The sequence below is a fragment of the Rhyacophila brunnea genome, unplaced genomic scaffold, assembly GCF_057557595.1.
Source record: "Rhyacophila brunnea isolate RB1 unplaced genomic scaffold, BYU_Rbru_1.0 scaffold_10, whole genome shotgun sequence".
NCBI classification, from domain to species: domain Eukaryota; kingdom Metazoa; phylum Arthropoda; class Insecta; order Trichoptera; family Rhyacophilidae; genus Rhyacophila; species Rhyacophila brunnea.
Window position 1 is genome coordinate 18,842,145 of NW_028232752.1, and position 21,347 is coordinate 18,863,491.

Consider the following 21,347-nt stretch of genomic DNA (forward strand, 5'->3'; position numbering starts at 1 on the left):
TTTATTTATAATAAACGCGCTAGATTCAGTTCTTTGGATCTCATTCTATATAATTAAAAAAGCTAGCCTGTTTTTTCAAATTTTTAACTTTATCATAAAATCAAACCTGTATTTATATAGCATACTGGTTTTACTTCATTATTGGCACTACAGTTAATTACACTAATATATACTATATTAAATCAATCTACTGGATGTGAATTTTGGTCGTTTGTCTTAGAGTTTTCACAACAGCTTCTTATTTATTTTTATTACTAAGCTACAAAAACTCTGCCGAGGCTTATTTAGCTGTACATCAGGTACACTGTTGTTACATTCAATATAATATATAAACAATACACATTATTCGTAATGAGTACATAATATTATAATAATATAATATAACCTACATAATAATTATTACATCTTAGCTTTAACCAAGTGGTATTATAATTTATACCTACTCAGAAACATTTGGATACACAAAACCGCTTTGATGTTTGGCTGAACTATAAACATTTAATATTAATTGGTGATTGATAATAATTTTTACTTCTTAAATTAAAAAGGAGCTTACGTCTTTGACCACCATCCATACAGTGAACATTGCCAAACAACGTGTTTTATATCTTCATATAAATAAATACGATTTATGTAAATATAAATCATCTAAAACGACATTATTTACAGAAGATTTTAATATGGATTAGTGAGTAGGTATGTACTAACTCAGGTCCGTGTAATCTAAGGCTCGCGGGCTGCGTTCGGCCCGCTAAGTATTTCTGTGGGGCCCGCAAGCTTTAATAATATTTCTGAAAAAAGTTTACTTTTTCTACATTTTAACTCTTTTTTAAAAATAAAATTTGAATAGATATACTTATGAATTGCACCGTCGAGAGGAAAACTGTAAATTGTACAACTCTCTTAATTCGCACAAATCCGATAAACTTAAAGATTCTGCTCGAAAAAATGTTGATTATTTTTGGATCAACCTAACAATTTATGTGAAAAAACATTTTCAATTATAAATATCAATAAAAACTCTACAATCAAACATCACCGATGAACATTTACGACCAGTTTTAAGAATCTCAACTGCAGAATTAACACCTGAAATTTAAAAAAAAATGTTGAAAAATGTAAAAAGGTCTCATTCTTCTCATATGATTTTTGGTTATTAGAGAATAATTAATTTTTTTATGTTGAAATTCTTTTTTCATGATAATAAATACTTAATTTATGACTAAAAATAATAGGTATTTGCCGTTCATTTTATATTCCTAATGTGGCCCTTCATCCAAAAAGTTTGCCCAGACCTGTAAACTACTTCAATTAATACTGTCGAAATCGTAAATAATACGTTGACAGTATTATGAAGAAATACTTGCTAATAAGTAATAATACTTACAGTTTACATATGAAATTTCAACTCACCACACGATATCAATAATAATTATGTATCTTACATAGGTACCTATTTCATCTTACACGCACATTCGAACTGAAACCTAATATTAACCCATTCGTATATCATAGATACGAAACGCCCATTTTGGATAGATTAACTCTTGTCATTGTTCACATAAAAACTGCCAGATATTAGACCTATAGTCAGTGGTTTAAGGTACGTAGATGCCTGAGGTGCTGCCTGATTTTGAGGACCCCTACCATTGAAATTGGGAATGGGACAACTGGACGCCAGGACAATTGGACGCCGTACTGTCGTAGACACGTATACAGAACGTAGACGAGGAATTTTAATCAGTTTCTATCTACTACTTAGTAGTTTTAATTAATTTTACTCTTAACATAATGTTTTTTTTATTGCGGATTGAGAATTACCATGCCTAAGGCTTTATATAAGAATAAAAACTCTTTTTTCGTTGGAACTTAAACATCTGCACGATTAAATCATTATTAACGTGTGGATATTTAAATTCTCACCAAGTATTAAATCATAATATAATAATTTAAATATAAATAATAATATTAAATACTTTTTTAAAGTACCTATTAGTATAGGTAAATCATTCTAGAGTGGCACCATGGGTACGGAAAAAGCGACTCCCAGTTGTAGTGGTATTGTTTGTTATTGCAGCAAACAATCCAATAAATACGCGAAACGCCTATGGTGACACTATAGAATAATTTACCTATACATAACGTCTATTTATTTTTGAATTGCGTAGCGTCCAGTTGTCCCGGCGCCAAATCGTCCTAGACCCTTGAAATTAACCCTACCATAGAAAGTAAATTTTATAATATTTAATCAGTTTGCATTAACAGATTGACGCACTTACATTTTTTAAATAATTGTACGTATTCATTTCGCCGAATCACAATTCACCGTGAGACGTTTTACCGGAAATAGATGGCCGTGTATCATTGATATCAAATAATGACGCGTTGTTCATGAGGTATTGCATACAGTAATGTTCCAATTTTATTAGATTAAATAAGAATATTAATTTAATATTCATATACACTACTTGATATTTATAAGCACCTACTTGCTAACCAACTTTTAATCATTCAAAATTTTATATAAATATATTATACAATGATATGATTGTATTTTTAATTCACTTACCTACCTAATTTATTCTGTCTTTCCATTGTATTACGGTGTTTTTATTACGTATGTCTTATGTAAACATGAATTTGATCCGAATTCTATACAGCCATCTATTTCCAATAGGTAATGGTAAACTGTGATATGGCCAACTACATACGTACACATTTTCGGACAGTTCGTATCTTTTGACAGGATTGGAGGCCTTTTATGAAATTTAACCCATGCGGTCAGATGTCAGTGAGTGTTAAATCGATAGGGTAGTTTCAGATGTTGGAACTTTCTGATTGTTCAAGCACCTCTTGCTTTTGAATGATGACCGACATTACCTGTACCATTGATGAATAGCTTTTAATTTAGCTGCCACATAAGTGATTTTTACAGGAACAAAAGAACAGGAAAAAAGAACAAAATATGTACGATATGATGCACCTACGCAATAGTTTTTTTTTTATTCTAAAATATTTCAGTTTTTTATGTCTCTGTTTTATAAATCCACCCACATAACAATCTAAATATAATAAATTGATCGCTTAAAAACTTAAAAATATATAGGTATTAGGTACCTATTGTATAAGAAAAATTTAAATGTACTTATTTATGTAGCGATTAAACAAATGCGCCGCAAACGACTTTTTTTAATGTGCATGGAAAACTTTATAAAAAAAAGTGTAAGAAAATATGATATTATAGCAGAATATATTAGATTTGTGGGAAACATAGATATTATCATATAGGTATTGTGATATTTAATACTGTACATTCTCAGTACTCCACCGCTCGATTATCCGACAACTACTAATAATCCGCCGTTATTTTTACTAGTTGAAAGCACAACATCAAGCTCTATAATTCGCCGGTATTCGATTAATGAATTCAGTAGTTCGCCGCGTACAAGTATACAACGCAGATGAGACTGGTTTATTTTGGAAACTTCTCCTTCATAAAACGTACGTTCATCGCGAATAAAGTAATGTACCAGGGAGGAAAGTGCCCAAGGACTGCATCATTATGCCGTGCTCCAATGCAACCAGGACACACAAAATTATGTTTTTGGCCATAGGGAAAGCCAGGAATTCTAATCCATTCTAGAATATCTGCCTCACTGAACAGCTGATTGTATCAAATGATTTACTATATTACCATGTTTTATTAGCTCATATTCTTGTTTGTCCCGTCCAGATTTTGTCTTGTTTGTCCAAGATTTTTAACTAACTTCCCTACTAGCTAGACATTTGAAACTTTTAGAATATATCATAACACGACGGGAATGCATTTTTTTAAAACCTTTGGCCATCTTTAAGCAGAATTGAATTCATTTTCAGTTAATTCTGTTTTGTATGTTTCGTAAAAATTCGTTAAAAGTAATATTTACTACTTACTCACTATTATTGGTTGCTAAGTGGGTCCTAGCAACTAAATTATTAGTATATACGTGCGTTACTATGGAAATCAATATGCAATATCAAAATGACATTTCTGTATTATATAATATTTATTCAGTATTTCTATCAAGTACAATAAAAAGTTTTTATTAATACATAGAATTGTTAAGTTTATATGATCCAACAGAAAATTTAAAAACGTGGTATATAAAAAGTTCTTTTTATCTTGTAATAATTATTTTAGTTAATAAACCTAGTTTATAAATATATATAATTAATTAAGTAAATATTATAATATACTAGTAATTATAAATAAAACCGTAATTTTCTAGTACAAATTTCTCAAAAAACTATTTTTACGAAATAGTTGTTTTAATTTTACCATATTTTGTATGTATACACAATAATCCACCGCTTTCACTAATTCGACACTCGTCTGCTTTTTGGGGTGGCGGATTACTGAGAGAGTACTGTAATTGTATAAGAAACATTATTTGTGTTACGTCAAACATTGGGGTCACTCTCAATACATGTTTAGGCAAGCTGTGATATTTTAATGACCCTATAATTTACGTTTTATTAGATACTTGCAAAGTATGTAAATATGTTTTTAATTTAAAAAAGATCACTTCTGAGCAAGTAAAAAATGCGTGACCGTATCTTAAAAAACACGAGAAAATCATCGCATTTTCTATGTGCGGAGTTGTAATCAGTGGTGTCCTTCAACCAGCTTGCGATCCAGTTGTTAGTAATGCTAACTAACAATGTGTATCATCTTAATATTCTTAATTGACGCACACGGCCAAAATCCTTGAAATGTATTGTTATGACTTATGACTGTTATGAGTTTATGAGATGCTAATAATATGAATGATAGTAATTCACTGGGGAAAAAAATGTGTCATACATTTTTTAATGGAGAGGCGAGTCGACGAATTCGTAGGTATTCCTAGTCCAGACATAGCGCGAACATCGTATGTATGATAGAACTACGAGTATCATAATATTATGTATGTATTGAGGTGTTATTATTGTTACTATAAGTTAACCGTCTAAACTGTGAAACCTGTATACCTATCTCGCTCTAAAAGTTAAGACGGTACTTCAGTGAAACGGCAAATAATTTTCAACTATAAGTGCAACGAAATTTTGGTCTCGCTGCCATTCGGAGAGAGAACGTCGGGTTGGAAACACGTCAATTTGTTTCGTGATGGCGACGGGGGTATTAATTCTTAAATCGTGTAAAGATGACTAAAAAACGTTACCCATTTACTTGAAAAAGAAAACATGTCAATGAATATATTATTATTGTTACTAATAGAACAATAAACAGAACATTAAATGGACGCATGTTGGATTTATATGACAAATTATATTTCGTTCGTCATTTGCACACGCGTCATTTGCACAATCCATGACCATGCCTCAACTGAGGTATAGCCTTAACAAAGTCAAGAGAGGTGCTGTGTTTGACAGTTCGGAGTAGCAATTTTCACACTATTAACAATTTATTTACAGATAATCAGATCAGATTTCTAATTATTTTAATTAACAATAAAATTTAAAAAAAAGTTCTGTCTTCAGTCAGACTGTTATTTATATTATTATGTATTATGTATTTCTGTTATAATATAAGATTTTAAATCTAATAAACAAAATACTATGTATGCTTATTAATAATGGGTTTTGTTATGCGTCCATGAAATATTTCTCTTTTTTTTACTGGTCCACAGGTGTAGAAATGTTGAGGAGTACTGATCTACACTATCTACGACCTACGTTATCACCTTAAGCTGTTAACTTACTGCTAATTCTGGGTGGTAAACTGGTACAATATGAAATAAAACAATATGATAAGATTAAGTCAACAATAATTCTGATCAGTGATTTTTTTTAGGTTTTGGTGCAATTTAATAATCTTAAGACCGGTTTGGACTGTCACGAGGCCCTCCTTTAAATATTCTGACAAATCTATTGCAACATCTGCGTCAAAGAAAATTGTCGCTGCCTATATGTTGTATTATCAAATTGATACAATATAAACTGTTTTTTGCTTTTGTAAAATAACATTTTTAAAATGATGTTGTCAGTCAAATTCATGTAATTATGATGGGTTCAAATAACGTATTTTGTTAATTCAACGATATTTCAGTTAATTATGTTTTGCTGTGACGGATTTTTAATTGGACGATGAAAATATAAATGGATACGTTAAATATAATAATTATATTATATTTAGATCGTTATGATGATGTGTTTATACAGTGGCGTCCCTGGGCATTCTGCCGCCCTTTTTCAGACTTAGAATTGCGTTTCCTTACATCTTTAGACACAATTCTTCTTCTTTTTATTTTGCCCATGTCTGATCCTAATCGGATAACATGAGTCTCCAAAGAGTGGATGTTTGTATTAACAGATTTTTGTTTTTGAGAAATGGAAATTGGCCACTTGCTCAACTTATTAGGTCCATACTCTGACTCAAAATACAGATTGAAAAACAATATGTGTATTTGCCAGACCCAGGATTCGAACCTGGGAACTTAAGCTGCTCGGCCATCGTGGGCATAGACACAAATTGTTTAATTAAACAGACAAATCTAACAAAAGTCTTGAAAAAATTACATATGTATATATATATATATATATATATATATCATGTACTGACGATTAGAGCATTTATATTAAACCAACTCTCAAACAGCGGTGGTTTAGGTACGTGGAGGTTTGAGGCGCTAACAGTTTTGGAGGGCCACTTGTGATTTTTTAAACCAAAATGTCGGTACTTTTTCGACCGCATTGTCCGCTTCGTGGAAAAACGTTGTGATACTCTCAATTCATTCTTTTATTTTCCGCCTTAGGTTGGTTGAAATTTTAGTTTCAGTTTCGTCGGACTTCAGTTGCTCCGTGGGAGAAGGGCCTAAAGTTATACTGCGACTAGAAAATTGAAATATCGATGTTAGGTGTAATATACAATATACATAATGTTATAACCAATATAATTCAATTATAGCCCCTATACACGTGCATGAATTTTACTGCTGACAGCACGTATTATCGCAGCCATAATAATACAATACAAAATGTAAACACGTATTATCGTGCAAGTTGCAAGACTCCATGCATGGACCAAAAAAGCTCAGCGACTTTTGACTGAATTCAACCTCCACTCTGTGGAGGCCCATATGATCCTATCAGGATCGGACATGGTCGGAAAAGTTTCAACTTGTATGACGTATGCGCATGCGCAGTACAACGATTGTGGCGATCCTGCGGGAAAAATACGAACTAGCATTTTGACGTTTACCAATTTTCACAACCTGTCAAAAAGCACTATACAATGACAACAACGCGTCCCGTTTACGCTTGAAGAATGACAGTTATTATTTTTTCATAAGTACATAATTCCTTAACCATTATTATTGCATGTATAATACAATAATATAACATTTAACATACCTACTTCACTTGCCTATTTAACTAGTTTTATAACTAACTACGTGCAGAGATAATACTCGTACTTCGGTGACCCTGTTTCAGTTTTGATTGTTTTTGTGTTTGTTATAAAACATGTTTTTGCATTCAGTTCCTACGTAGTTAGTTGCACAATGCAATTTTGCATTGTCATTGTTTGAATTTTTCATAGTAGCCAGGTACTTACATAAAAAACAACTACTTAACCGAATGAGATAGGTAATAGCTAAATAATAGATGGTTAAACAAGTATTACACAATATAAGTAGATAGCTATTGCAATACCGGTTGATACATATAGAAAAAATGAAGTACCTAAGTAGGTACATATCAATAAAAAATATAACTACTAAAATCTTATTTCATAGCAACCACCTATCTTTATTATGTTGACCTTAAAAAATATGTATAGATTATAATATTGTAGAACTGCTGATTTCTACAAAAAATACTATATAATTGATTACTACTAATAAGTCCAGATGCAGGAAAATCTCTCAAATTCAACGCTTAGTTATAAAATAATTGGAAATATTTTTCATGAATGTTTTCTTTTTCGAAATATGTTAATTCATAGCGACAAATGTATAAGTATATTCTTTGAGGATTGTGTTTTATTTTTATTTAACTTTTATTGGTTTCAGTCAATGACATTAATATTATGGACATCTGGAAAAAAATGACACCTTTTTTGTCGGGTCTGCCGAATGACATAATCTGTTCTAACGCCATTACAATAAAGGTAATATTGCTATAAATTCCCGATGCTTTTTGTCGGATCTGCCGAATGGTTCGGTTCGAACGGGTTCGCTCAAATGAACATTGACACTAGAAACACTGTTCTAACGCCATTACAATAAAAGTGATATTGCTATAAATTCCCGATGCGTGATATCGCATAATGGAAATTGCGTGACGTCTACCTATACATGTGCGAATGTCGCTATGCGCGAATTTACTTGCTAGCTACTGTATTGATTGCGTTGCCATTTATGATGTCATGGTTTCAGTCAATATATTTGCGTTTTGGCAGCGTAAAACTTATGCACTGTACAATATAGTCAGCGCTCGAAATGGAAAATTTTACGAACCGGAGCGCTCGATAATTTTACGAAAATAAAACTATATTATAATATACTTCATTAATTCTAATTCTAACTGATTTATAAAAATAAGTGTGTTATTTTTTTAAATTATATGAAATATCTAGCTCAGACGGTTAAATTAATGTTTCCACGAGACGGAGCGATAATTTTGTGGATTGTATGAACCGGAACGGCGCTGCGGTGCGTTCCGGTCCATTTCGAGCCCTGAATATAGTAGTAGGTAACTAGTAAGTTATCGATATTATTAATACCGAAAATACCGGTATTTTCGTTTTATTCAACCGATTTTTCGGTATCTATAAATAATTGAATAATGGTTTTAAATTACCGGTATTGAAATCCCTAACTATAACCTACAGCTGGAGGTTGGAAAACAAAATAATTTTATTGTTAACATTAATAATAAGAAATAATGCACGGTAGATAAAGACATCATTATTTTTCCATTTTATGTGATAGATTTAATATGAATTTTGACATTATGGCTCTTGTACATTTTGAAAAATGAGTATACAATATTATGATACCTACCTAATTATTATTTTTCCACAAAACGAATTACGTTTTTCAATTCTAGTAGACTACGTAGACTATAATTATATTTCCGTAGGTGTTTTTTCTTATTCAGTAAAATCGTACTATTTTCTTCTATAATGCTGTACTATTATACGCCGTTTACACGTGCACGGATGTACTGTGCACAATAAGAAAATGTATGGGGAAATATGTATTATCCTACAGTTGGCAATATTGCGTGCAAAAATCAAACAAGATTGGAAGATTCCAAATTGTGATGATTTATTGCGCGCAAGTAAGATTATTTTCGATCTGCGCCTGCGCAGTAGAGCGATAGCGAACATGCCGGTAAAAAACGAACTACTCATTTTGAGCTCCGATTTTCAATACGACCTGTCAGATAGTATAAAATGACAACCTCGCGTCTCGCTTACTCTTGAAGTATGGGATTGGAGAGACAGTCAGCACTTTTACGTGTAAACAGTTATTGTCATGACAGTTTAAAATAAGTACAATTTCCGACAGTAATTCCATGCATGTGTACAGCGCTATAATACTAAGTATTTATATGCCTACTAAACATAGCATTGATTTCAAACTAAATCTTATTTTTATTTGGATTCAATTTGAAACGTACGACTCCGAAAAATTTTGACTTTCAAGTAGAAAAAAAATCTTTAAAATATACTTTAATTCTTCGCCGACGCCCCATGGCAGCACTCTTGGCACAGTTAGTGGTGACCAGTGACGTCCCTAGACAAAATACCGCCCCTGGGCAGCGCCAGAATCTCGCCCCATTTTTTCCCCACAGTATTTTGTATCATCCGTGCACGGTGTCGTTTCTTGTCATCATGGACGTCGAAGGGCAACGGAAGTAAACTAGACATCGCGATCTCGACAAAAAAATTACAGTCATTGATTAATACATTTTGTTTCCAACCAGTGAGCTGAATTTATTAATGGAAAGATATTTTCGTTATTACTAAGTTTATGTAGCTATTTCTATATAAAATGATTTTCCTCAACGAACGGAACGATAACAAATTTAATACATAACTTTTAACTGTAAATGTGTTTGCCTGGTGGAAATTCTCGAAAAAAACTTTACAGAACAATATATATACCATACCTACAGCCGGTCTTGGATTCCTTTACATTCACAATAATGCACCGTTTGGAGCAGTTTACACGCCGGTGGTATCATCGGATCTTATTTCTTCAAAAATAAGCCCGGAGCTCACCTTATGGCCAATGGAGATCATTACCGGACCAATATAAAGTTTTTGAACAATAGCAATGGCTATCGCAACTATCGACTTGTTAAAATTAAAATTTAGCAATAAGTTGATTTCGAGTTCCATTTTCAAATGTTAATGGCAAGTACCCATTGGTCTGTCAAATAAAAAAAAATGATTAAAAGTTTATTTTTTTTAAATTTTAAAGTTCTATCGGGCTTAAAAAATACCCTTTATTTACATGGTTCAAACTAACCAAGCGGCTTTGGTTATATCTTTCTTGCTATCAAATAATATGGTGGGAAATGCGATAGAAAAAGATAAATTTTCATCCATAAATCAACGGATAGAAGGCCTATAGCCTTTGTTGTAAAGTAGGTGTCACGAGAGGCACGTGACATTGTATTGTAGTGAAGAGATCTTTAGAGAGAGGCCCTCTATTTCAGAAATGTGACGAGATGAGTGCCGAAGCTTCATTTACAAGGCGACACATTGTTTTGTTTTTACGAACAAAAAGTTGGTCTTCTAAATTAGCAACTCGCCAAATCTAAGAACTATTTCACACGCAATATTCACGTATCCGATACCTGCTTATCTGTGTCGCTAGATTTCAAAATCAGCCAAGTCCATAATAGATGAATAGGAGAAAAACATCTTTTTGTTTTCTCAAATACACAGTCAAAATGATGAAAGTTTATATTACTTCGAGTTTAGAATATTTAAAATTAATAAATTCCACATTTTGATAATGCAGAAATGTAGTAGTAGTAGCAGTAGTTCTTCAGCAATTCACAAAAAAGTCAAAAATACCTAAAGGTGGACTTGGCTGATTTTGAAATGTAGCGACACCTATTCTATACACAAGTTAGGCAGTTATCGAGGGTAGTTTTTCTAACTAGCTAGATGTAATTGTTACAATAAGTGCTAATACTTCGATCCAAAAAATGAAAAACTACCCTCGATAGCCGCCGATAGCGGCCTATAGCAGTCTTGTGTATAGAATAGATAGAGGCAGTAGAAGAGCGTCTGCGCGCTGGAGTGACCAAGTGAAAGAGCTGACTGGGAGGCACCATCCATTCTGCCCTGAGAGAAGCGGAAGATCGAGAAGGATGGAAAGTCTTGGTCGCTCAAAGGGTGGCGAAATTCAAATTTGCTCACGATCCACAGCCATGAGTGCACGACCAAGAAGAAGATAGTTTAGAATAGATGTGCAGTATTACCTACTGAGTTTACTAATGTGTCTTCACACGGAGATATACGTGTGCGACACGTCAGGCACGCAGACGAAGGGATTAGTTCTTCTTCTTCATCAGTACCTACCTAATGACTGAGGATCGTGACCCGGATGATTTGGCTGTCAAAAAGCCTTCTCATCGGGTTGTCGCCACTTATCTTGGTGCAACACGCAAGGCATATGCCAGTGAAAGACCAACACAAACATAGACCCCTTCTAATCAACCCGCGCCGCACTACTCTCGGTCTTAATCGAGCGTATCACGAGGCCCTACGTTTGGGCGTGAAGCATCAGCAGTTTTTTACGCCTGTAAATGTCTCAGGAGCAGATGCCCAAGACTGAGATCGCCACGCTCTCAAGTGAGCTTTGGCTGAGTTTACTGAAATACGTAATTTAATAAAAGGTGCCATTGGAGAGAAAGGCACGGATACTTATGGAGACATTTATTTACCTAATATATATATATATATATATATTACTTATATAATAAATGAAATAAATGTTATAGAAGATACAAAAAACAAAGCTAAAAACAATACGGACAAACAAAATTATGTGAAGAGATCTTCACGTCCGCAATAACACGCCGCATTTTTTTGCAATATAATTGACCATTGTGGCGACCAGGTCGGACGGCCCGATGGGCCCAACAGCTGGTTGGACCGACTTAAGCAGTGGAAAACCCTCGTGAACTGGTGCAACCATCTGGGGCACCTGAAGTTAGTTTTAAGATTCTAACGTGTCATGTCAAAAGACTATTTCCGGGCGGCCGAGATTTTTAGGCGACTCAAATTTTATTCTGTTTGACGACGCTGAATCGTGCGAGTATCTCTGTGGGAATGGCTCATTCTGTTTTAATATTGTAAAGTCGGTATCTGTCATACCGGTGTCGGATACGCAAATCCTCCGTGTGAAACCGCTCTAAGGCCTGTCAGTAGTCAGTACCTACATACAAACATTATATGTTCACCTTTAGTTTACGTGACACTGAACTCTGTTTAAGTGTAGCTGTTTATTCCTTGGTATTTAAACTATGCTTAGGTAGTGAAAGTAATAAAATACCAATTGTTAACAATTACCTATTAATGGCTTGTATTTAATTTAGTTAATTATTTAAAATGATTTAGTTAATAACGACCAGATGCAGAGATGTCACAGTTAAATTAATCTAACGAACATGGGTGATGATGTCATTAAATAGTGGCGAACTTAAGAAATGCATAAAGTTTCTGTTGAAATAGTTAATTAGTAGGTATTTTAGAATTCAAGGAAATATAACATCTTATTTCGTATATAAGTATGAAGCATAAAACGAACATGAATTTCAATTGAAATTTAAACGATAGGTATGAGTCAGGGAACTCAGAAATAATGGGAACTGAAATACATAACAGGTAAGGCAATAGCAGGTAACCGACTCGAGTAAGGAAGAATCCAGGTTAAACTTATACACGTGTCAAGAATACGTTTTACGTCGAATACTGAAAACTGCTCTCGGTTTATGCATTTACGCTCATTTAATGTTGGTGTATTACACACACTATTGCACGTGCATAATGCGTGCTTCATTTTCGTAGGACACTCACACATTGAAAACCATGCATCAAGATGCGGCGTATTGAATATAGCATATCGGTATTCTACTTATTATCTGTTCTGTGGTATGACTATAATATAATATTCACTAGAATTTTATGTACGATATACTAATTAATTGATCATTTTGACTGCTGTCACTTGCGTTTCTCAGTTCTGCCACTATTTTGTGGTGCCGCTAGTCATTAAACGACCGATTTCGGCCGTTAGTATGACTGACCATCTGCCACAAAATATTAAATTATTACAATTGTGTACTAGCACATTGCAACACTAAATTTCAATAAATAAATAATAAATAATATATTCTTGTACTTTTTGTATCTTCTTTTTTTAAACGACCTTGTTGTGACAAGGCTGTCATTGAGTAGGTATACATAAAAAATAAGATAACAAAACTATTCTAGTACGTTTTTTTGTTTAATTGCAATGGCACGATGTTGATATACTTGGGTCGGTATCATTTTTTATACGACACTTCAATGCAATGGAGTGCGAAATCCAAAAAAACGCACAAAATTTTATAAAAAACCTGGAATATTAACGGAAGACGCATACAAACAATCAGGAGCGATTTTCTCGACGCAAACGGTTTTAAAAGGGGCCTCCTAAAATTAAAAATTAAAATTAAATTATACCAATATATATAAAAAGCTGCGCATTTCTCACAAATTGTCAATAATAGCGATTTAGATTTCACAGAATAAACACTTAAGACGGTACTTCAGTGAAACGGCAAATAATTTTCAACTATAGGTGCGACGAAATTTTGGACTCGCTGGTAATCGGAGAGCGAACGTCGAGCTGTGATCACGTCAATGTTTATTTTGTGATGGCGACGGGGGGGGGGGGTATTAATTCTTAAATCGTGCGAAGATGACTGAAAAACGTTACCCATTTACTTGAAAAAGAAAACATATCAATGAATATATTATTATTGTTACTAATAGAACAATAAACAGAACATTAAATCGACGCATGTTGAATTTTTATGACAAATTATGTTTTGTTCCGCAGGCGTCGTTTGCACAATCTTCGCGTCGCGTAGTCACGATCGTTCTAGACCATGCCCCAGCTGAGGTATAGCCTTAACTGTAATTCAACAATGTTGAAATCAGTGATGTCACGTGAGACACATCAAAAATAAAGACAGAAATTGCAAATATTATTCTTTTATTTTATTTACTTTTATAGTAGATTTCATTGACACATTTTTTTTATCGCAGGGGACATCAAAGTCACTCGGTGTGTCGGGCCTCTACGTGACTAAACGCGCCATTCCAAAAATATATAGGAATATTAGTTAGTTTACGTGGTGCAAATTTGAATCCTGATAATATTTTATTTTACATTTAGAATGTTTATTGATTTAAAAAAAACGCGGTAATTAATTAATTAATTAATCCAGTGGTAGAGTATCCTCCACGTAACTTTGCAATTGTACACAGTTTTAGTTCACAGTACACAAGATTTGTGTGTAATACGCACTGCGTATTAGTGTCTTAGTAAATGCCAGGCGCCTGATTTCATTAAATAATTCATAAAAATTAAAAAAAATCTATTCCAAATTGCAAGGTTACGTGGAGGGTAGTTTATCCGAGGGCGTGTCCGAAAAAATGTACCTACATATGCAGTCGATCGTAACACAGTTAACCGTGAGATGTTGTATCGGAAATAGATGGCCGTATAATATTGAGAACAAATTCATGTGTAAATAAAACACTTAAAATACGTATAAAAACCGCCGGAATGTAAGGAAAACATAAGAAAATAGATAGGTAAGTAAATTAGAAAAACAAACATATCGTATAATTTATATAACATTATCACATTATAAGCGTTATATTTGATATCAATCAATATCAAATTAATGTTCTTATCGAATCTAATAAAATTGCTCCAGGAACAACACGTTTTTTTAAATCTCAAAGCTATACGGCCTTCTCTTGTCGGAAAGACAGCTCACGGTAAACTGTGCTACGGTGAAATGTAATGCGTATAATGTATACCGAGAGATATAAGACATATTAAGGTTCTGCGAAATTGCGTGACAGCGAAGAAGAAAGAACCTAAAAGACTGAAGATAGCTTAAGAATCCGGTAATAGATTGAAGAAGATAGGCTGATGATATTACATATTATATTAATTTATAGTACGGTTGGCAACATTGACATCTGACATTTGCATTATTATGTCCCTCAATTCACTTTTCAACTAGGTACTATGCAAATTGCAAAACATCATAATGTTACGATTAGTATGTAAATTTAAAAGAATACCTGTCATTTATTTTTGTATTGTAAAGTAATTCAGTTGGACCATTACAACGGATTTGATTTTTTCCGTCAATATTCTATTATACAATTTTCGGTTATTGGTTTTGACAACGGTTTTGAGATACAGCTGCTACAACCAGACCATAATATCATCTAGGGGGGCAAAAGCAGCAGTTGCTCCGGGTGTCACGGGTTTTTGGGCCTCAGCTTTGCGTTTATCGGACATCTATTTTGTAATTTCGACATCCCCAACGAACAAAGCAGTAACTCACTTTTTGGCTGTTCTGAGTTACGACATCATGCATACTCTTTCTGTCTGTATTAACGTTGTATCTCTATGTATACCAGTTGCAGAGATATGAACTCGTTGTAATTATTATTTTTTTGCATTTTAACCTGTAAGAAAATAGTAACTTGAATTACTCCATTTTATCAGTTCACAATATTGAACTGCATATATGTAAAATAGTTGTATATTGAATTACGACTTTATTCTGCGGCAAAATGTTCGCAAGTCATCGGTGTATCGTTTGTATTTTATTCTGATATTGCAGTGGCCAGAACAAAAAATAGAGTAGTTTTCTGTATGTACTCATATGCTGCGAGGATTTTAAAGTTAATTTACAACAATATTCCATGAAACAATATTTTTTTAATTTTAAATCATCTCACGAAAAAAGTTGTAATATGAGTTACAACATTATTCTTTGGAAATATGCTGTTTTATGACAAGTCGTAACTCATAAAAAGTATGCTTCGGGTTGTTTTACAGAGATAAAACATTAATACACTTGATTACAAGCACTAACTACGTCTTTTAACGAATTACATTAATATGGACGAAGCATCTGGAAAAAAAATGACACTCACTTTTTTGTCGGGTCTGCCGAATGACATAATCTGTTCTAACGCCATTACAATAAAGGTGATATTGCTATAAATTCCCGATGCTTTTTGTCGGGTCTGCCGAATGGTTCGATTCGAATGGGTTCGCTCAAATAAACATTGACACTAGAAACACTGTTCTAACGCCATTACAATAAAGGTGATATTGCTATAAATTCCCGATGCGTGATATCGCATAATGGAAATTGCGTGACGTCTACCTATGCATGTGCGAATGTTGCTATGCTCGAATTTACTTGCTAGCTACTGCATTGATATTGATATGCGTTGTCCATTAATACTTTGGACGCTGAAGACGCGCATGCGCGTAATTGCCAGGCGGCCGATCGATGTAATTAACGTGCATTTTAAAAGGGGCAATTAAAATCTCATTATATAGTTAGCAGCGAATGCGTTAATAATGTCATTGCGTTTAACCCTATTACCAGATATTTTCTTGTTTGCATTTCGATATGAGAATTTTTCAAACTTTCATTTTGCTGTCTTGAAAAATGACCTATAGTGAGTTACTGCTTTGTTCGTTGTGGGTGTCGATTTGTCGCGATGCAAATAAGAAATCTCAAATCTCAGTTTAATAAAATATGGATTCAAGCGTGATGCGAATCATTGCATATCTGTGGACTGTAGGTAGAATAATGAAAAAGATCATGACAATTTAGTGTATCTACTGAAAAGTATTTAAAACTTTGTATGACCGACAGTGAGTCAAGAACAAGTAAATAGACTTGATTGGACATGCTTTTGATTAGTTCGAAATAAACACTTAATTTACTAGGGTAAAATCCTAAGGAGTTTTTGTAACTAAATAAATAATATTGAAAATATAAACAAAAACTAGCAGTTAAACAGGCGCGACACAAAGGAGGGGGTTTCTCGTCAGGACTCCCCCAGAAATTGAAAAAAAAATATACATTTTTTTTCGACCATGTCCGATCCTAATATGATCATATGGGCCTCCACAGAGAAGAGGTTTGCCACTTGCTCAACCTATTAGGTCCATACCCTGACTCACGCACAAATTGAAAAACAATATGTGTACTTGCCAGACCCAGGATTCGAACCTGGGACCCATGGCGTGATAGTCCAACGCTTAAGCCGCGCGGCCACTGTGGGCGTTTAGATAAACGGAATATCAGTTTTTTTATTATTTTTCATCTGCTGCGTTGGATTCACTCTAATCGACATTTTACGACATGTAAGACTTGTGACCACTGAAAGACCCTTGGCACTCATAAATTGGTGCAAATATCTGGGACATCTAATGTTTGCTTTAATATTCTGACGTGGCCTGTCTAAAAGACAAGAGCGTGGATAATATAAACGGACACTAGCGATCCTAATAATAAAATTATAATCCTTAGGCCACGCGTATTCGATAACCACTTGTAGATACGACAGGTCGCAATAACTCGTAGGTAAGCTCCCGTAATAATTATAGTTGAAGGCCAGGTGGTTCATCGCTAGACTCAAAATTCGGAGGGTATGGGTATGGAAAATGTACTCTGAATAATGCGGGGACTGGGGTTGAAGTAACGAGAAGCTTTATGTGGTAGACGGGGTAAAAAAGCCACGAAAAATATCGTGTTGATGAGGTACTTAGGGCATGGCCCGCAAATCTTGAAGCGGGCCCCCCTACCCATCGCTAGGGTTAAAGGCAGTGGGACTTTTTACAGAATCGTTTTCTAAATGTTGTTTCAGGTAAAATTTAGGGTATTCGGTGTATTTTTAGCAATTTTTTGTATTGTCAAATATCGACGCACAGTAATCAAAAATTGTATCATACAACTAGACATTTTAAAATGTTAAGACTCTACAAATAAAATAGAGCCGCAGGCGACTTATTTCTCCAACAGGCCAGATTTGTGATGTGTGTTTATCTCACTTATTAGGTCGACACGCCACACCGGGCCCCCCTAGGCTAGACCCCTGTCAGTCTGCTCCATATGGGAGCCATGACTTAGGTAGTTGTGTTATAATACTTAATTAACATTAAAAAAACAGTTTTTATCAAATAAATTATTGACACAGATAGGACAGACTACATCAACCGTTTTCTAATAAAAAAATACTAATCGTGCCGCATACTGATAGATAGAGTTGAGTTGGTTGGGGGAGAGATTCAGGATTTCCCGAAATGATGAAATTTTGAATTCTCGAGATTCGGGATTTCCAGAAAAGAATTCTCGAGAAATCGGAGAATTTCAAAAAAACTTGTAAAAACCCTAAAATCTGTGTAAAAACAGACAGATTCCAAAAAATATGATTTTTTTTTTATTTATGTAAGAAGACAAACAAAATAGAAGTAGGAAAACAAAAATAATTTAAAACATTACTTAAAATAGAATTTCAAAAACACATACTGTCAATGGCTGAGTCTGACAATCGCGTACGCTTTTGAGACACAAAATTCCATGGTGTTGGCGTTGGCTTAATTGTATTAATGCCCCGATCAGTCCTTGAATTTTGTGCTTTCTGTCTACTTTTTCCATATAGAAAATCGTTTTCTTCAATTAATATTTTGATAGTAAAGAAATCTCGAAATGTTAAAAATTTCCATTCTCGAGATTCGGGGTGGAAAATCCCAAAAATTTCTCGAGAATTCCCGTCGGGAAATTCCCGAAACCCAACGGTACTGATGGACTCATGCACATGCTTCTATCGGGCCTCATATTTACTAGGACCGGCTCTGTGTAGTGCTCAACATTCCGTAGTTTCCTCCTAATTGTTATAATTCCCGATTGGCCAATATGGCAAAGGATTTTCTTGTCAAAAATGTCCAAGTTTTAGCGGTGTTTTCTCACACTTGGCAGATAATGGACGGGATATAACGTAGCATTAATTGCTCGCTGACGTGATTATTAATTAATAACTACGACAGTAACTATATTGACGTAATAATTACAATAAATTAAGTACCTACAATAATAGGGCAACACGCGGCCTTCGTGACTGATTCAATCCACAGTATTGTGTACAATACAAGTAGTTATTCAACATGGCGCCGAATGAAAATAGATATAAATGAAAAGCTAATCCATTCCCGCAAATAGTCCGCAATGATTGGAAACTGAACTGACCTTATGGCCTTATTATTAGCAACGTGACATCCATGTAGGTATTATTCTAGCATACTATAAGGTGTTACATAAACATATCACATTCCCGCGAGACCTGATAGTTTTGGCGCGAAACAAGACAGAGTCTTGATATAAGAAAGTTTAGTCGACAATACTTCATGGCCCCCACAAGGGGGGGGGGGGCTAACGGGGCTCTAGCCTGGGGGGCCGGGCTTAAGGAGGGCCCGGCGTGGCGGATTGACCAGCCAAGTGAGATAAACACACATATAATTGCAATAATAGTAAAAAAATTTCGCCTGCGGCGCTATTTCATCCGAACATACTATCATTTAAAAATATATGATTGTGCGATGCAATTTTTGATTATTGATAACTCCATGATTATTCAAGTGGGTGTTATAAAAAAAATCTATATATACCTCGAACACCATTTGGAATACGCAACTGTATATAGTCTCCAATGCATTTAATTTTAGCGATAGGTAGGGGGGCCCGCCAAAGATCCTAGCCTGGGGGGCCGCTTCAGGATGTGGGGGCCATGCAATACTTATAAATATAGCCATCAGAACAATAGCAGATAAGTAGCCCACAGTGGCGTAGAGTCAGTGCACGAAATGAGAAATTTTACGAACCGGATTGATTATTTTCAGAAACTATTAACGTATCTATCTAATTGTTTTGAGGCATTATAGGATGGTTTTACTTATTTATAACATAGAAACACTTTGGGCCTGCGTTGGTCGCCAGTTATAGTATGTTATAACTTATAACTATAGAAACACTTCCGGTTTTAGTATTTATTCAGAGTTCACAGAGATTTTTAATCAATAATAACAGAGAATTCTTCAAACGGTACACGAAAATAGATAAACAAGATAAGATGACTTGCTCGACTAAATAACCAGATGAACTTGACAACTAGTAACCACACTTAATACTAGAAACGAATTTCGATAGTGTAAGGTACTTAGTTTCAAAATACAGGACATGTATGATGAAAAGGGTCAGAGCTAATCAGACTAAGCTGACTGGCTGTACGACTGTGAGAGATACCAATTACGGAGTCAACATAGAGTTAAATCCTAATCCGTCTACATATTGCTTGCAGCGTCCAGTCATTGGGCCGCGCGATCTATGGATATATTATATGGAAAAAGTGTGCCAGATTTAAACTATATAGCTAAGACAGAAAAATAGAATAACAGGAATATCTTGTGGCATGTGAAAATTGTTAGCGGGTTGTTATTGGGTCTTATAACAACCCACAGATACCTTATTGCACTTTAAAAATATGTATTATTTGAATTTAATTAATTTTTAATAATTCACGAACCGGACCGCAATATTAAATTTTTCGGAGTGATAATCTCGGCAATTTTACGAACCGGAGTCACTCTTCGGTATGTTCCAGTGCATTTCGAACCTTGCGAAGGGTGGTGGTAGGCTGTGGAATCCGACATAAACAGTATCAATTTAACCCTTCCTGAAGCAAACCATAATATATATTACGTTAAAAATATTTTTCTCCATATAATATTTTTTTATAATATATAATGTATGGTTTGGTTAAGGCAGGCTTAATCAAATTTTAAAAACCATCTGCAATTCAGTTTTTATTATTAGTTCAATGAAAACAAATAAGTCTTACTAAAAAAGTGTGAATTATTTTTGTCAGGTCTTCACAGCCTACCTCTACTTATTATGCCTTGGTCTCGGCAGGGTTTAATTGAATTTAAAAAATTAACCAATACAATCTGCAAGTTGTATTCTTAGTTCAATGAAAACAAATAATAATTATGGCTGACAAAGTGTTCATTATTTTTGTCGGGCTATGGGGCACTTTTCTAAATAATTGTAGATATGTACCAGAATAAAGTTCCTAACAACTAACAACAATTTAGATCATGGGTGGCCAACCCGCGGCCCGCTAGGTGTCAACTTGTGGCCCGATGTGTTAATTTCGCAAATTGAGATTCGATATTGGATCAAGATTT

At 34.3% G+C, this 21,347-nt stretch overlaps 2 protein-coding genes across 2 annotated transcripts in view; both read left to right on the plus strand.

The window, feature by feature from the left end:
* Positions 1-21,347, plus strand: part of LOC147078961 (uncharacterized) — a 799,973-nt gene that overhangs the window by 137,379 nt on the left and 641,247 nt on the right. The window lies entirely within an intron of this gene.
* Positions 1-21,347, plus strand: part of Tusp (WD40 superfamily protein Tusp) — a 98,151-nt gene that overhangs the window by 1,228 nt on the left and 75,576 nt on the right. The gene's annotated exons all lie outside the window — the stretch shown is intronic.